Source organism: Rhinolophus sinicus, chromosome 1, assembly GCF_057876585.1.
Source record: "Rhinolophus sinicus isolate RSI-liver-muscle chromosome 1, RSI-T2T, whole genome shotgun sequence".
Lineage (NCBI taxonomy): Eukaryota > Metazoa > Chordata > Mammalia > Chiroptera > Rhinolophidae > Rhinolophus > Rhinolophus sinicus.
Window position 1 is genome coordinate 41,534,636 of NC_142501.1, and position 13,721 is coordinate 41,548,356.

Below are 13,721 nucleotides of genomic sequence, written 5' to 3' on the forward strand. Positions count from 1 at the left end.
ACAGTTTTATTACCATATTATTGATTTTATTCCCTATGCTAAAGAAGTGATCACCACGAAAAGTTCAGCAACCATCTGACACTGTACCATGCTATCACGATATTATTGATCTTTTCCCCCCTTTTTTAAAATTTTCAGCTAGTGCTGACGTTCAATATTATTTTATATTAGTTTCAAGTGTACAGCATAGTGGTTAGAAATTTATATAATTTAGGAAGAGATCCCCCTAACTAGTACCACGTGGCACTATACATAGTTTTTACCATATTATTGACTATATTCCCTATACTTTACATCCCATGACTATTTTGTAACTACCAATTTGTATTTCTTAATACCTTCACCTTTTACACCCTGCCCCCAACCCCATTCCCATCTATCACCCTGATAAATCTAATACCCATCTGGCACCATACATAGTTATTACAATATTATTGACTCTATTCCTTATGCTATACCCTACATACCCATAACTACTGTGTAATAATCAATTTGTACTTGTTAATCCCTTCTCCTTTTCACCCATCCCTAAACCCCTCCCATCTTAAAGAAATCCTGCTTTGGTGGTGATGAACTCCTTTAGCATTTTCTTGTCTGGGAAGCTCTTTATCTGTCCTTCAATACTAAATGACAGCCTTGCTGGGTAAAGTAATCTTGGTTTTAGGTCCCTGCTTTTCATCACTTTGAATATTTCCTGCCAATCCCTTCTGACCTGCAAAGTTTCTGTTTACAAATCAGCTGACAGTCTTATGGGGGCTCCCTTATAGGTAACTAACTGCTTTTCTCCTGATGCTTTTAAGATTATCTCTTTGTTTTTAACCTTTGGCATTTTAATTATGACGTGTCTTGGTGTTGGCCTCTTTGAGTTCATCTTGTTTGGGACTCTCTGTGCTTTGTGGGCTTGTATAGCTATTTCCTTCACCAGTTTAGGGAAATTTTCTGTCATTATTTCTTCAAATAGGTTTTCAATTTCTTGCTCTCTCTCTCTTCTTCTTCTATTACCCTTATAATGTGAATGTTGGTATTCTTGATGTTCTCCTGGAGGCCCCTTAAACTCTCCTCAGTTTTTTGGATTCTTTTGTCTTTTTGCTGTTCTAGTTGGGTGTTTTCTGCTATATTACTTTCTAAATTGCTGACTCAATCCTCTTCTTCAACTGATCTACTGTTGACCCCTATAATATATTCTTCATTTCCATTACTGTATTCTTTAATTTTGACTGGTTCCTTTTCGTGTTTTCTATCTATATTTTTATGTTTCCTATACCTTTGTTAAAGTTCTCCCTGAGATCATTGAGCATCCTTATAACCAGTGTTTGGAAGTCTGCATCTGATAGATTGCTTGTCTCCATTTTTTTTTTTTTTTTTTTTTTTGAGTTTTGTTCTGTTCTTTTATTTGGGACATGTTTCTTTGTCTTCCCATTTTGGCTGCCTCCCTGTGTTTGTTTCTATGTATTAAGTAGGGCTGCTATGTGGTCTTAGTAGAGTGGCCTTATGTAGTAGGTGTGCTGTGGGGTTCAGTGGCACAGTCTTTCTGGTCACCTGAGCCACATGCTCCAGGTGTGTGCCTTGTGTGGGTTGTGTGTGCCCTCCTCATGTAGTTGACCATTGGTTGATAATTGCATATCAATGGGAGGTACTGACCCTTGGGCTCACTGGTTGTGAGGACTGGCCTTGACTACAGTGGGAGAGCTGTTGTGGAGGGGCTGACCCTACAGAGCAGGATCTGCCTCAGCAGGACTCTGGTGCCTGCCTGATCCACCCCTTGAGTGTGTAGTACTTGGAGGTGGCTGGATAATGCTCCAGCTTGTTTTGAAGCTGGCCACTGGTGGCACCAGCCTCAGGACCACCTTGGAGGGGTGGTCCTGACCTGTAGAGGGGATCCACTATAGGTCAAGTTCAGCCACAGCCCATGCCCTACCTGGTGCCACTTGGCAGAAGCCTCAAAGAAATCCACAGATAGCTGCTGCCCATGCCATGCTTGGATGCAACGTGAGAGGCCAAGCCACAAACCATGGCCAGCTGCCACTAATGTTGGCTTAGGGCTGCTCAGCCAGAGGTACAGGGCATGCTCAAGCCAGATGCTGCTTGTCTGAGTTCCGCAAATCTTTAAGAGACCCTAGGAAAGTCTGCAGCATGAACAAAGGCAGATGGTTTGTATGAAAAAGCTACTGGAAGTGGTTTGGGTATGCCTGGAAATTTGGGTGGAGCTGGATCTCAAATCTCCAGGGTGTGGTGAACGAATGGCGGAAACAGAGACATGATGGGCACCTGTGTCCTGACGCTGGGAAGGAGGAGAACTCAGCAACTAAACAATGGCCTCAGACTGCTCCTCCATCCAGGAGAAAGCTGACTCTCCAGCCCCCATCCCAAGCCATACAGCTCAGTTCCCCACTGTATGTCTCTGTTGTTCCAGGTGCTGCCCCAGCACTGGAGCTCAGAGCGAGTGATTCCATTGGTGAGTAAGTCCACATGCGGTCCCTTTAAGAGGAGCGCCTGGGAGTGCAGCCACCCTCTGCCTCACTCAGTCACAATCTTCGCTGGTTTTCACAACCAGCAATTATGAAGATTTCACTCCTCTGCACTGAAACCCTGGGCTGGGGTGGGGCTGGTATCTTTCACTCCTTTGGAGGATGGAACTATCCCTTCCAACATTTAATGGTCACACACAGGTGTGGGACCAGCCTGTTCAGTGTCTCTGTCCCTCCTACCAGTCTCAAGGTGGCTTCTGCAAGTCTTTAGTGGTAGTGCTTCAGTTCAGGAAGATTTTAGGTGATTCTCAATGATGGTTGTTTTGTAGTTTAGCTGTAATTTTGATGTGGTTGTGAGAAAAGGAAAGCACAGCGTTTACCTACTGTGCCATCTTGGAATTCCCCCGAGCCTTCGTTTTTATATACTTCCCACTTAGAATTCATTTGTTGAGCTGTGAACACTCCTAAATTTTCTGATTTACACCACAGTGTTAAAATAGCCTTCCAGTTCAGCAGGAAGATTTATCATAAATGTTTCTACAGAAAAGTGTATGGGTGCATTTAAAACGCTACTGGCTAAAATGGACAATTGAAAGATACATGTGGCTGCAGTCATCACCATTGAAACAGTGAGGCCAATTTGAAGAGCTTTCAGTAGTAGAAGCTCAATGTGATCCTTTAGAAATACAGATGTGAGTAAACACACAAAAACAGATGCAAATAATAGCCAAAACTTTTCAATAACAGAAAGGCCTAGAATGGTTGCAGAAATGCTTTCTCTGGTTGTGGATATGCTGGGTAGTTACTATTGAAGTGTAAACTGGCCAAGTTACAATTGCTGTGGGAACTGTAACTGAAATTTGACCTTTGATATATTTACATGTTCAACACTAACATTGCATTAATAAGCTTTTGCATTTACCAGGTGTTTGTAAGTGTCTTTGTTTTAAGCTTTGAAGGAGAGTAAGTAACTTGAGAAGATTGTTCAGGAGGAATAAAGCAAAAAGCTTGATGCCATTCACAATCTCATCTACTCCTCACATCTTAGTTTACTTCTGCGGAATCAGTTTGTGACAATACATTTTTGAGGCTAGCTAATGAATTCTCATATAGAGACTACTCCTTTAAAGTAAACAGTGGGCTCTTATTTATCTGAAACTCAGTTGCCTGGCTATTTGTGTTTGTTGATTAGGACGTTGGCTAAGGCCTCCAAGCAGGTAAATTTCCTGTGGTTTGTCAAAAAGCAAGAGGAGAATAGCCATGGCCCAGTGAGTAGCCATGTGTGAAAATAACCGTCATTAATTTTCTCACTTTCTCTAGTGCATCAAATTCCAAAATGGGTGAATGAATGCACCACAGTACTTCTCACCATTGTCCCATTATTGCTCCTCACAAATTAAATCATTTAAACTCTCTTGTATGATTATGCAAATTTGAATATTCTGCATAAATATGAACTATCAGGCACATGAAGTTTTCAGAGTACCAAACCCAAAAGACCTAAAGGGACTAACTTGGAAAAAAAGGGGTTAACATTTTTTAAGAACTTCTTCTGTGCAGGACTATGATGGATGCTATACGTATGCAATCTCATTTAATCCTCACAAGGTTCTCCATGAAACAGATGAGGTTGGCCGAGTTTCCCCATAGTTAGTAACTGGTGGAGCCAGTATTTGGACCTAGTTCTGGATAATTCCAAAACCCCAATGTTCTTTAAAATCCAAGTATGTATTTACAGATTTCTAGTTCAGCAAATAATATGTGTTATATGTTTATCAAATAGTTCAAAGTTTCCATAAAATGTTGCATTTGTGCATGAAATACCCAAGTCAACTAATACATATAAATTTACTTAGAGTGAGGTCCAATAAATGAGCATCAGCTTTTATAACAATTAACAAAGCATAAGGATCTGGTCAACATGAAATTGAAAAATGAAAGTGGAAATTATAAGGCAAGGGAGAGTCAAAATGAAGTCCTTGGTTCCTTCAGTGCCACCCTTTTCCCATTATATACATATCCACAAGTTAGTGCCTATATTGCAGATATCAAGAGGTTTTTGGTTTTTTTGTTTTTTAATTTGATAACAAAGGAGCTAAGATTCTGATATTTCTAGTTATGCAACTTTCAACCTTAGCATTTACAGCAGGGGGTAAAAAGGGGACTGTACATTGCCTTTTAAAGTACATGCCTTTTAAGCAGTAGTGTTTTAATAGACAATACAATAGAGCCAGGTTATTCTGGTTGTAATACAAAAGCTTAGCACATCTATTTTCTCTTGCCTGTTCTATTTAAGTCAATTACTGCCCCCTGTAGGCATTCAAGTTTGCTTCCCTTAAAGTAGAACAGTTTCTTCAAATGGAGTTGTATTATTTCCTAGAGAAATAAAGGTGTGTTTCCATATGATAAATGGAAGCAAAAAGAGAAGGTGTAGTAAGTAGTCTGTTGGGGTTACCAAATTCCAAAGACTAGTCTTCCACTTCCAAGGTTCTGAAATGCAGTCTTGGCATCATGTTAGCATTGACTAGGTTCAATGGAATGGATTGCCAGTATATGAGCTCACAAGAAATTGATGTATAAACTAGAATCCCAGTTTATTAAGTTTCTGTTGGATGCAAATTTCTTCCTAGGTACTAAAGTTATTGTGTTTTCACTGCGAGGGACCCTCTTTCCAGTATGGTGACTGGGTGTTAGGGCCAATCCACAGAGTTGGGATGGATCCCCTTGCAAAATTTGGTTTGGGTTTCCAAATTGATGAAAACACACACACACACACACACACACACACACCCCAAGAGGGTATGAAAATTTTTTTCTTCCCATAATTGAGGCTCTGGGGAGAGCAGGACAAACCTCTTAAGCCGAACTGAAAATGGCTTGAAAGAGCTGTGAAAGGAGGAAAGAAGACTGGGTCTGAGTTTTTATGGTGGTTAGAGGATAGGGCTGGGGTGAGGGTTGTAACACACGATTTGAATTTACTGGTGGTGACCAAGCTCCTGGGTTTCTTATCAGCTTCCCCAGAGGTGGGGCAGAAAGGGCAGTGGGAAGAGTAAGGCTTTTCAGTGATCAAAAAATGGATTCAGACTCTTTATTGTACTGGGTCTTCAGACTTGTAATCCAAAGATTGTTTAGTTAATGTGGAATTATAGCAAAATGCAGTGAATGTATGGTGGAGTCTAAGTGGAACATCTATACTACAGCAGCGTTAGCCTCTTGAGAGTCTAGAACACCAGGATTTTACATTTCCACCTTTTGATAAGTGTTGTTGGGTTTGGGGGTTGGAGGAATACAAATTATTGTTCTTTACTTCTCCTTGTGAGAGTTTTCCCTCAAAACAGTCCTTAATGTTAGAGAATTCAATATGTTTGCTGACCCAGTCTTTCTTACTTTTTAACCTGGGAATCAAAGTGTCTTCTCTGGTGATTTCTTCAGATCAGTAAATCTCATCTTTTGCAGGTATACTTAAACTAATTTAATACATAGTATTCTAAGGAAATTGTACTTTCCACCATCTACAGCCACCTTCAAACATTTTTTTTGTAAACTGGCTGATCGTGAATCTTCCTTCTATTTCTTATGAAGTCTCATTTTGCATGTTATTCCAAAACACTGACCCTATTCTACCATATTATCATTTAAAAGGAAAATAATATGTATATTTTGATATACTGGGGACAGCAGAGAAAATTCCTGTAAACTATTTAACGCATGAAAAGTAAAGTAGCAAAGTGAAGATAAATTCGGAATGACTTTGACCAACTCTTCTATATCTCCCCTGAGGAGAGAACAAGAGAATATACTCAAAGAGAAATGGAAAAGATTCAGAATACAGTTGAAAAACATTTGCAAAAATAAGAAACATTTGGAAAGAAGACCCCCTTCTCTAGAGCTTTTTTTTAAAAAATTTTACAATCTGTTTATAAGAACAAATAGGTTCTGTGATGGAACAGTCTAGATCAGTGGTTCGTAAACCAGTGGTTCGTAAACTAGATCTACAAGAAAATTGGTAAAATCCCTTGGTGGAGAGAAAATTCACATGAAGCAACATTTGTACTTGACCTGTAATGTGTATTATATCATTTATTACTAACTTTATGCTGCATTTCAGATAGTAATCATTCCAAATGGAAAGAATTTGTTTCATAAGTTACTTAGTCCTTACTAAAGCAGTTTCTCATTGTTAGCTGGCTTTGTTCATTTAGAGTCTCCAATTTCCCTCTGAAACTTTGTGTTTTGTAACTTAACTACTACCCCATACTGAAATATAAAATGCATAGTCTTATATTTCTATGAATATGTTGATGATAAAAAAAGAACCCTTAGCCAGACTTACAAGGATCAGATATGCAAATAATCATGGCAGCCTTTGATTGAATGGTTGCCATGTACCAGGCACAGTACAAAGCACTACCTTATTTAATCCTCCAATAGCTTTATGATATGTGTATTAATCCCATTTCATTAATGAGTAAACTGAGGCTTAGAAAGTTAAATAATTTGCCTAAGTATGTATTAAGCACCTCCTACATGTCTGATACTATAGGGGAAGATACAGATGAAACAAAACAGTGGCTCAGTAAACATTTAAAACTAAAAGTTTTTTAAATTGCATTTTTAAATGTCTGTTTGAAATTATGAAATGCAGTTTCCAGCCTTATGGTTTAATTATACCCCAAACTAATGATATGGAGAGTTGACTTCTGAAATTGTATGAGTATTCGTTTACATAAAGATGTATTCCATCACAGGCTTTGTTGATGATGGTTAACAAACAAACAGATATACACCAAGATATTTGGACTCAAGACCAAACAAAATCTCAAACTTAATGCAAGACAATTTTTATGAACCAAAAACTCACGTCTCATGTTTGTACATGTATGAAGTGATTGATATAGCTTAATGGTGACATTAAATTTACTTCCAACAGATGTGATATTGATGCCTCTTGATTTATAGCTGTGAACAGCTGTGTACTTTCAAAATAACAATTTGTTTTTTAAAGAAAAAAGAATAGAAGGAAAAACAAAACTATACTTGGAGAGTTTCTTTTGATACTTACTATTTTGAAATATCTTTGTGTAAAGGCAATTTATATCTTTTCCCATTCTTTTTTACATTTAAATATTATAGCACCTTTCCTTTAAGGTTTATCACTAGTATCCATAGCTTTGTCATAGAGATCAAAGGCTTTGGAGCATAAATGCTTTGAAGTGATATTCCCCTTTTGTAGATTAAAAAACAAAAAACAAAAAACCTGCAGCATAAAAATGTTACGTCTCTGTGAAATAATGATGCAATCAACTCCCCACTTCCACTTCCACCTACAGTGTAGAAAAAGCAGAGTAATTTTTAAATCTAAAGATACTTTCTGCGTCGCTGTTATTATTTTCTTTCCTACTTCATCTCCTCCCCACCTTTCCTGATCTTTCGGAGGTATCTGAAGTTCACTAATTTCCTCCTTTTCCTTTCTCTTTGACCTTTGCATTCATCCATCAACTTGACAAACATTTATAATGAGTAGCAGGTGCTGGGCAGGTGCTAAAGATACAAAGATAAAATCATACTCCTGTTCTCAAGGTTCTTAAAGTCTAAAGAAAAAGATACATTTGGAAAGAATTGCAATGGACCTTGGTAAATACCACTGGATTTCTAGGCAGGGCGACTGACCCAGTCTGAGAAGTCCAGCCGGGCCAGTTCAGGAAGCCAAATGTAATGTGCATGACTAAAGGGTAGGCATATGTTAGGAGAAGTGGTAAAAGTTGAAAATGGAAAAGCATGCAGAGTCCAGCTCACCTGTTCCTTGTTGTATGCTACAACTGGGAATTCAAACTTTACCATAAAATGCACAAGGCATAAAAACAGAAGAAGCTTCAGCAGAAGAGTGACATGATAGTACACGCATTGTCGAAAGATCCCAACGGAAGCCATGTGGAGGCAGCATGGTTCAGAATGATAGAAAAGATGGCAGGCTATTAGGGGGCATTGAGAGGTCCCACGCAGCCTCATAAGAATGCAGCAGGGACAGATATTGGAAGAGGTTGAAGCAGAATCTCCAGGATTTATCGATTGATCTTAAGTGAAGAATGAGTGAGATGAAGATAATTCTCACATTCTGGCTTGAGTTACCAGGTGGAGGGTAGTGGCGGTAGTCAGGATTGGGAATCAATTCATTGTTTTAATATGCTGTGTTTGTGATGCCACTGAATCACCTGAATCAAACTGTGTCAAACCCAGTTAGTATGAATCTAGAGTTCAGGAGAAAACTGAGTTGTAGATAATAGAACAAGTTAAGAGCCATCCGGGTGGTGGTTGAAGCCATATGTATGAACGAGGTTGTTAGTAGCTACATTCAAATGAAAACAGTGAAGGGCCTAGGGTGGCACCCAAGGGGAGTATTGCCGTCCTAGTGGCCAAACTGGGGGACTTCTAGGCCATATGGTATTTTTGTGAGGATTAGAGAACACCTTTGCTGCCATCAGCCAGAAAGTGGTCATAATGAATTGACAAATTATTGAAGTCTACAAAGTGAATGATGCCCCAGAGTTGAGCAGAGTACAGCCTCCCCTAATCATGTCTAGTGGCCAGCGGTAAGAAATCAGCTGGGAAGGAGATCAAGAAGTAGCCAGAAATGAAGAAATCAATTGGTGTAAAAATGACGAGAACCGAGTTTCAGGGCAGAAAGAGTGGTCACCACCACCAAGTGTGACTCGGAAGTCAGATAAATGTGGTCTGAAACTTTTCAATGGATAGTTGGTTGACCTTAGCTCTGGATTAGAATGAAATAATGGTACTGGCCAACTTCAAAAGGTCTCACATAGAATGAGAATACAAAGCATCTGTCAATTCTCAGAAGCTTCAGTCTCTAGAAAATAGCAGCTATGTCACATAGCTGAATGCTCAAGGAGGCTGCAAACAGGGAGTTAGGGTTCCAGAGCTTATTACTTCTTATTTTCCCTTGTCTTTAAAAAAGTTAAAACAACAACAACAACAACTGTATTTTACTTTTCTGACTTGTGGCTACCAGATGCTCATTATAAAGTGCTTTGGAAAAAAATCAATTCTGATTCTTTGATGACAGTATCTCCCAGAAGTAGAGCATAATAAAGATGCAGTTTCTTAAATCATGCTTCCCTTACATTTATTCTCTAATACTTGTCATCACTGAGAAGCTTGTTTCATGAGAGTGCATCCTCACCCAATGACGATGGTCCTAGACAACCTGTTTCCCTGACTTTTCCCCCAAGAATTGGGTGACAATCACCAAAGGATCCAGCAATCCTCATCCATGGGCAGAATTGGATTAAATGCTTATCTTTCATTATGTTTTATGTCATGGGTCACAGTGACATATAGCTTACTTGAACTTTTTCAGATGGTTGCAATATTCCTACAAGGTTCAATACTCAACAGTTAAGACAATTAAGACATTATATTCCAAAAGTGACACTGAAGTTTACCTAACACAAATTCTTGCCTCATCAGAACTAATATTGACTGAGAAACTGTGCTGAATTCCCTAAACTATGGCTTTTATTCAACCTGGCAAAAGGACTCAGACCTGAGAGATGTACCCACAGCACTATGAAGCATGCAGCTTTTCCACAAAGCTCCTTTTTTGGCTGCCATAAATAAAATAATGGGTTGGTGCCTTTGACCCCTTTCAGGCAATCAAAAGTATTTATTGACCCCTAACTAAATGGAAGGCACAATGGGATTCAGCTCTCATTGTTTCCTCCTCTAATTGGGGAATTACCACATATACACATTTAAGGAAGGGAAAGAACAGTGAAAGTGCTAGATAAGAATAAAAGAAGATCATAACATGAAATGACATAAGACAATGATTATATGCTAAAAGGCTGATGTAAACTATAACTGCAGTGGGATGGGTGGAGGGAAGAGACATGTCTGAGTCCCAGAGGAGCCTGGGCTGGTATCATGGATGAAATAGGATACGATGTGGACCTTAGATAGGCCACTGGTTCTCAGCCTTCCCTACACACGGGCACCATCTTGAGAAGTTTCAAAGAAAGCCAAGTTAGATATCGTGGACAGGCATAAAAGAGAAGTGGGGGGAGGGGGTTCTGTGAGAAGGAAAATAAAAAGGTTTAAAGAAACAAAGCCTGTTTGGTTACAGTAAAAATTTAGTGTAGGAGGAGAAAACAAGAGAAGACAGAAAAGTTAGGTTGCATCGGATTTGTAAATAGCCTTGTGTGCCAGGCATTTTGGAAACGTTATTTGGCTCAGTATAATGGGGCATATTTAGCTACAACATCTGATTTTTACAGCTGGAGAACGACATTGGAATTCCTCTATATCTCATGACTCCTCGCTTCCCAATTCCACCCCTTGCTTGGAAGCCTAAGTTTGGCAGAAATTAAGCGTAGACGTAGGCTAGTATTCACCAGATCCTCATTTTCTCAGATACAGGATCCTGACTGTTGCTATGAGGAGATGGTGATTTGTACAGAAGTACAATTGCTGCATAGAAGCCCCCTGAGTAATAGACAGAAGGGGGCTCCACTGAGGCAGCAAAACTAGTGTCCCCAGCAGAGTAACCCGGTCTCCCTGGGTTCATCCTGATTACCTATAATGAGGGAACTCTGCACTGGCATCTCCTGAATTACACCGATGCTTTCATTATGGCTGCGATCTACTTTGGTTTGTTTTGGTGTCTCTGCGTCTTTCTTTTTCATTTCCTTGTTTGGAGAGCAGGCCTGGGTAAAGTTTCAATCATATCATGGCTAATATTGGGCTGACACAAGTTCAATGTATGGGTGGATGGATGGATAGATAGATAGATAATAGATGGAAAGGCAGACAGATAGATTATTCTGAAGAAGGCGACCTAACTAGAAGGAAATGGCATTTATAGCAGGCATTTCATAAGATTCTTTGCAGATAAAATTCTGTTAGATCTTAAAAGAAGATAAATTTTACACCACCACACGAATTCAGGAACTTGGACATAGCACATTAACCATAAGTCTCTGTTTATTCATATACTAACTTATTTCAAGTAAGTCGGTGTTTTAGCATTACACGTACTGCCTCTCAACTGACCAGAAGTTTAGCATTTCCTGACTGAACGAGAGCTTTGATCAGGGTCACAACCTGTATGTGAGAAGAAAAAAAAAATTCTGGAGCAACTAAAATTGTCTTCCTGCACTTCTCCTTTTGACCTGAAATTTAAAGACTGGACACTCTGGTGCCCTCCACAGAATGCCTCAGTTTCTGCCATCTATTTTCACATATCTACTCATCACTGAACAGCTGCAGACAGACAGGGAAGTCTTTTGCCCAAACTTCAGTGATGAGGGAACTTGAGCTGCACTGACTCAGTCCGTTGACATAGGAGAAATAGGCCTTATAGGAAGCCATGAGTCAAAGAATGTTTCCTCTGAGCGTGTGTGTGTGTGTGTGTGTGTGTGTGGCCTTTGTTGATAGGATGTGGCTTGTAGCTATGCAAGTATCATAATTGTTATCTAGTTTACTCTTTATTTACATTTCTACTATCAGAGTTTACTATAATAAAAGGTGTGTACTATGTCAGTTTCTTAAGGAGAAATGCAATCGTCTATTACTCAGGTATTAGGAAACATTTATTGAGAACTCTGGTCTCAAGCTAAATGCTAGAGAGAAGGAAGAAAAAAGCCTGTCTTAGCCAGACAAAATGATAAAATATGAGCCAATTAGAGAGTAAATGAATACTAGAGTGAGAGATTCTTATAACAGCTGCAGGACATGTTCTGAAAATGAAATGATCACATGCTCTGATGTGTTGATCTGAAACATGGGATTGGACTAATTAATGGGATTTAATTTCTGAGTAGTGGGAGAAAAAAAGAACAAAATATGGGAGCATGTTCCAATGAGCAAAACCATGGGAGAATGTTCCAATGGCCAAATGCAACCTTGGTGTGACAAAATAGAGTGTGGGGAAAGCAATCTGCTTTTGGTGGATTAGTCTGGAGATGATTAGGTACTCGGAATGCTCTCGAAGGGAGAAGAGGCTAGCCAGAACACAGGCTTGGAGGCTGCTGCAGAAATTCAGGCAGGAGGTCATTTGGACCTGCCCTGAGGTCAAAGCACTGCCCAAGAAAAAGAGGATCCAAGAGAAATTTCATGGAAGAGTTCAAAGATCATACATTGTTTCTAATTAAAGATAAACATTAGAGATCACGTAGTTTAATGAAACACAAAATTTTTCCTCTGGTGTCAGTGTTTTCAGCAAAGATTTTTGTCTTTAGAAATGCTTTTGACTTTACAAGTGTATTCCTTTTAAGGCTTCTCTCATTTTCTTTTTCCCATCTCTGAGGTAGATTAAGTCAATCGTCAGTGTATCTATTTTGAGGGTAGACTAGCTTGGGCTCCAAGTCATCTAGAATTTATGCAGTGCAGAAAGTGATGCCTTCCTTTAGGACAAAAACCTTTTATTAATAATAGTTTACGAAGGCCATGTTGAATCAGTAGTGAGAGTGGTGATTTCACCACCACAGACACTGGGAAGAAGTCAGTCCTGATGGTAGAAAACTGGAAATTAGTGTGGCTAGGCAGGCTGGGTAGAAGTGAATAATGTAGGCCTGCCTCCTTGCCACTAGTTTCTGATCCCCTGAAGTTCATGTTTAAGTTTTGACCCCAATACCTAAGAATGTGACTGTATTTGGAAACAGGGCCATTACTAGTTAAGAGGAGGTCACTAATTCAACATAACCGGTGTTTTTTGTGAAAAGGGAAAATTTGAACATAGAGATACACACACACAGGGAGAAAACTGTGTGAAGAGTGGAGCTATGCTGTCACAAGCCAAGGTACTACCAGAAGCAAGGAGAGAGGCCTGGAATAGATCTTTCCCTAACATCTTAAGGGGGAACACGGCCTTGCCACCACCTTGATTTTGGACTTCTGTCCTCCAGAACTGGGAGACAATCCATTTCCATTATTCCAAGTTTGCAATACTTGGTTACAACAGCCCTGGGACACTAATACAATGAGTAATAGACCAATGAGTGCAACAAGATAATATAAACTACATTATAACACAAATAAAATAAACTTAAGATCTTTCTCTCAACATCACTGTTGATTAAGACCATTATGAAAGAAAACCTTTTGATAGAATCAAAGATTTCAAAAAGATAAACAAATCCAGTGTTGTCCTGTATCTCTCTAACTCGCATCATTAATTAATAGACTTTCATGTCTGGGAAGAATAATCATGTCATCTGTCTCAGTTGTCCATTGGATATT

At 39.3% G+C, this 13,721-nt stretch overlaps 1 protein-coding gene across 3 annotated transcripts in view; it reads left to right on the plus strand.

Annotated features, from left to right (window-relative positions):
- Positions 1 to 13,721, plus strand: part of FAR2 (fatty acyl-CoA reductase 2) — a 125,943-nt gene that overhangs the window by 34,092 nt on the left and 78,130 nt on the right. The window contains exon 2 of one of the 3 annotated variants that reach the window (XM_088798643.1): positions 2,414 to 2,455. The exons of the other annotated variants lie outside the window; for them this stretch is intronic. The gene's annotated coding sequence lies outside the window, so the exon portion shown is untranslated. The remainder of the gene's footprint in view (positions 1 to 2,413; positions 2,456 to 13,721) is intronic. 3 annotated transcript variants of the gene reach the window in all.